Below are 5,110 nucleotides of genomic sequence, written 5' to 3' on the forward strand. Positions count from 1 at the left end.
GACTTGTTGGTTTTGTTGATTCTGATTTTGCTGGTGATTTGGATAAGAGAAGATCACTCACAGGTTATGTTTTCACCATTGGTGGTTGTGCTGTGAGTTGGAGAGCAACTTTGCAGTCTATTGTGGCTTGTTCCACTACTGATGCCGAGTATATGGCTATTTCTGAGGCATGCAAAGAAGCTATCTGGTTGAGAGGTTTGTACACTGAGCTTTGTGGAGACTCATCTTGCCCTACCGTATTTAGTGACAGACAAAGTGCTATATATCTTACAAAGAATCCAATGTATCATGAGAGGACAAAGCACATTGATGTCAGATTTCATTATATTCGAGATGTTGTTGCTAAAGGCGATTTGAAGGTATGTAAGATAAGTACTCATGATAATCCAGCTGATACGATGACAAAGCCAGTTCCGACCAATAAGTTTGAGCTTTGCTCAGGCTTAGTTGGTATTTCTCACTAGTCCTATGTACTTTGACGCACAAGGTGTTTAAGCTGATTTGGATGGAGTTATTCATTTTCTTCGACTACTGGAGGGAATTTGGCTCAAGGTGGAGATTGTTACATTGTGATCCAAATTCTAGTACCGTATTGGACTAGACGTAGTACATACGGTGTGGGCCTTTTGCGTTGGTACCGACGCGTACGAGTACAACTCGTTTACTTGTCCTACAAGGACTCCTATGTGTTGCCCCTCATATATACCCCATGTAGTCGCACCTCATACGGTCTGTCGTCTCGTGCTTGTAATACTCCTCCATCATAGTGATTGCGCCTTCGTGCGTCCGTGGTTTTCTCCCGCAAGGCTCCTATGAATCTCTTTAGAATGAGAAGCGACCCCAGAGTGCTAGCCCCGTACCCCCTGACCAACAAAGCTTGACCAGTACCTCTGCTGTAGATTTCTAAGCACACTAGTTGCATTTGATTAAGCACCAAGAAGAATTTACAACCTCAATGGTAACAATAAACCAAAAAGGCGCGGTAGAATGTAGTAATAAGAATAGTAACCGAAAACAGGTTACTATCCATGTTTAAGTCAGGCTAGCACTAGCTAGTTTGGCAGTGGCAGTTGCCACAAAAGAATCAGGGCTGTAGTTCATATGTGTGGTGAAGAGAGAAACATAGCATACCTGCTCCAGAAATTGGCAGCGGGTGCCCTAAAAACAGGAACTGAAGCCTCCGCCGCCGCAGCAGCAGCTACAAGATTCTTTAGAGCATCTCCAACAGGCGCGCCAAAATAGTGTCGCGCCGCAAAATCCTTCGTTTTAGCGCGCGCGTAACCGGAATAGTTGCTCCAGCGGGTGCGCGAAAACAGCGTGCGCGGCATACGTAGTCCAGCGCGCGGGCCGAAACACAATCGCGCGCCGCTTATTTGCTGCGCCCGCTCCCGCACGCTGGACTCTCGCGCGCTCGCTCGCACCTCCCACCCCCCTCCAGCCGCGCCGCCGCCGCCGGCCGCGCCACCCGGCGGTCGTTCCGGCGCTTCCCCGGCCTATCCCCGCCCCGCGCGCGCTTTCTCCGGCCCCCCTCTAGTCCCGCCGCCCCGCGCGCGTGTTGGTCCTCCGACGAACAGCGTCCGCGCGCTCGCTGCCGCTCAGCGCCCGCAAGGTGTTCGACAAAACACCTAGAAGGTATGTATTGCTCAAAAGCCATGAATTTCGTGCATGTTGATTGTAGTTTTTTATTTATAGCATAGTATTCAACATTGTAGATGAGTTTGTCGTACGATTCTTCCGAAGAAGAATTTGATATGAAAGAGGAGGAGGATCTTGCAATGATCCTAGCTATGCATATCTTCTATATCTAAATAGGGGCACCCCACTAGGTGATTTTCCTGTCTTCTCATGAAGCCACGTCACTCCAATTGTTATAGCCGTTGATTCAGTAAAGTTGAGGAGTGCGCAGCCGTCTGATCAAAGGTAGAGAAAATTACTAAGAATTGCCACCGCTAAGTGAAGATACCGTTTCGTTCTCAGCCTTACCGCTCGCTGCTTTGCTTTTTTTTCAGACACCGTAGCGCTCGCTGCTACCGACTCGATTTTTTCGCTTGGGCTTTACATGTACACTTAACTGGACACTAAAAGCCATCGGAAGCCCATAGGTTAAGGTCCATTGTTCCAGCCTTTCCTTCCAATGGCGACTGCCACGACCCCACACATTTATCATCTCCCTAATTAGCAGATACTGTAGTAACTCATTGGCGTTCGGCCACTCGAATCAAACCAGCGTGAGCACTAATTAATTCCTCGGTCGATTGATTTCCCATCAATCTACTATACCGCTGTCGTTCCTTCTTCTCTGCCAAATAAATGGAGTAGTAATAGATGAGGTTGTTCTTATCACAAAGGGTATTCTCGGACTGGTTGGCGATCTATGGGAGACGCTGCCTCCGCCGTGCAGCCATCGCATGCGGCGTCGCTCCCATCTCTTACCCGGCCGTGCTTGGAAACTCCCCGATTCAGAGGACTCCGACAGAGGTATGTAGCGGTGGTGCATGTTGGTGTTGGGGTAGGGCATGTTTAGGGGCCAGAGGAGGCCGTCGACGACACTGGTGGCCACGCCGTCGATCATGTGACGTCCAAATCGGGCAGGAGGCTAGGAAGATGCGCATAGGGGTGTTTTGTCTCTTCCCTACATATCTCTTCCACGACAGGCACCAGCTACACGTTCCATTGGACCAGCGCCGCCTCATCACAAGGTAATCACCATCGTTTGCCGTGACTGAAAATCTTTCTACCTATATCTTTGTCTGATCGTTGTTCTTGATCTGCAGTTCATCTCTCCCTCTCTCCTATTAATCTGCGGATGCCTTCAAATCTTCGCTACCCGACGGCTATGACTCCGCATCCGACCTTGCCAGAATCGACGGCAAGGAGCTGCGATGATCCCCTGCCAATCTTCTTCAAATTTTGTGTAGTGTAGTAAAATCGTGATCATATACAATTTGAGAAGGTGAGATATCTGCATTTTTCCCTTCTGAAGAACATGTGTTAAGAATTTTTGCCGTGGGATTTTGGACACAGAAAAAAGTGCATTGTGTTTGACACGAGAAAAATCTATTAATCACTCCGTGAGATGGGAAAAGGGGGAGTTTGATTTCTCTCATGTGCCGGGGAAAAAGAAAAATGCGGGCGTGCCAGTGTACCGTAGTACACAAAGAAAAGTGATACGGGAAACAAGTATTTCATTTATCTCTTTGGATGAACAAAATTACAAGATCCCATTTAAAAATGGCTGTGCTCCATGGCCTACTAGCGCGGCCTGCCTGACTATGGCGATGTGCGGTCTCCTGGTTCCCGGGGCCTCGAAAAGCTCCCGGCTAATTACTTCCGCGGGTTGCTCCGCCAGATACCTCCGATTAAGCCGTGTGGTCGTCTTCGTCGTCTTCGCTTCGCATGCTCCATGCATGATGATGATGATGGTGTGAGTGTATGGTGTGGGCGGCGGCAAAGCTCGTGTCCTCATCGGTACACGTGCCGCTCAAAACATGGCTTTGTGCTGGCCATGTTCGCCCTCGCCGTCGCACCTCATCGGTCTTGACAGTGTTGATGTAATCGGTGTTGGGGTACCATGGATCCTGCTTGGCTCGGACTTCTTGACGATGTAGCGGCTTCGTCAGGGTACACAAGGGGTTGCCTCGCGGGAGTACTCTTTTGTGGAGACCGGTGTCAGTGTAAAACCAACGCACACTCGCATCGGCATGGCCGGTGTGGTTGGCGTCTCATCTCGACTAGACGCCGAGGTTACGGCAGTCTGCGGAGACAAAGACTCCGCCTCACGAGGCCGTGAAAGGTAACATCTTAGAGGGGCGCGGTGGATGCCTCGTCTCAGCTAGACGCCGTATTCGGTGGTCTGCTAAGACAAAGAGCGCGTCGTCTGTACGGTGACAGGACATGTGTGCAACGAAGGACGCACATTGTCTCGGTTGGACACCATATTCGGTGGTCCACCAAGACAAGGGCAAAGCATCGCGGTGCCGAAGAAAGGTGACATCGTGGAAGGGCGTGGTTGATGCCTCGTCCTAACTAGACGCCGTATTTGGTGGTCTGCTAAGACAAGGAGCACGCTGCCTGTACGCCGAGACCTGTACGCCATGAAGAGTGCACCTTGTCTCGGTTGGACGCCGTATTCGGTGGTCCGCCAAGACAAAGGAAACACATCGCGGGATCGTGGTAAGGGCAGGTGAAGACGTGTCATCGCGTAGCACCATGTTCGTATCGCGGGTTCCGTGTTGCAGGCAGCACCGGGGACGTGTGTCATCTTCATGGGCTTCAGCTCAAAGAAAGGAAAGCCACGCTCGTGCATACCATACCAGAATCTGAGCGGTAATTGCAGCAGATGGTACTTCCTTTGGCAACGACGGTGCTTGTAAAATCCCTAATCAGCCGTAAGGTTTTATTCTGAATTAATCTTTACTTGCCAAATCAAACCTTGTACGTGCTCATCAAAGTGTTACTAGCCAAAAACTCAGCCCCGTACGTGTGTAAGTGCATATTGGACCCAAGGCAACACTAGCTTTCATGTATTTCAAGTACGTATTCATGCGGGTACTCGGAGAAGTATACACGCACTTGCCGGTCGGCAGTCAATACTCGAACAAACTCTACGTACATGCATGTGCTGGGCTAATTTTAATTATCCCCCCATTAGCCCATTAACAATTACATTGGGCTAGGAGTAGTTCATACATGCAGACATGCAATACAGTCGCCATGCACATGCAATATAGGCACTTCTTGCTCCATGTGTACAACTAAATAATATTGATCCAAATCACCACCATTTAGACAACTTTTATTTTGGAATTATCCTCCCTCCTTATTTTCGTATTGTAGTGCAAAAATCTCATCGAACAAATGCCTCCTCACCGAGTCGAGTTTGAGTGCGAAGCAAGTCGAGCTTGACTCGGTGAATAGTTATTCTTTGCTAGGCGCATGATTTATATGCAGCCTAAAGAACTGGCTCAAAGATGACCACTCCGTGACACCATGAGCACTGTTTCGAAGATGATTGGTTAGTAACAAAAATAGTGTAGGCATGTCCATCCACACTTGTGTTCTATAGGGAGCTCGTTGGATCGCATAACACGCACGATGCCAGCCAACGAAA

The sequence above is a fragment of the Triticum dicoccoides genome, unplaced genomic scaffold (genome assembly GCF_002162155.2).
Source record: "Triticum dicoccoides isolate Atlit2015 ecotype Zavitan unplaced genomic scaffold, WEW_v2.0 scaffold19414, whole genome shotgun sequence".
NCBI classification, from domain to species: Eukaryota; Viridiplantae; Streptophyta; class Magnoliopsida; order Poales; family Poaceae; genus Triticum; species Triticum dicoccoides.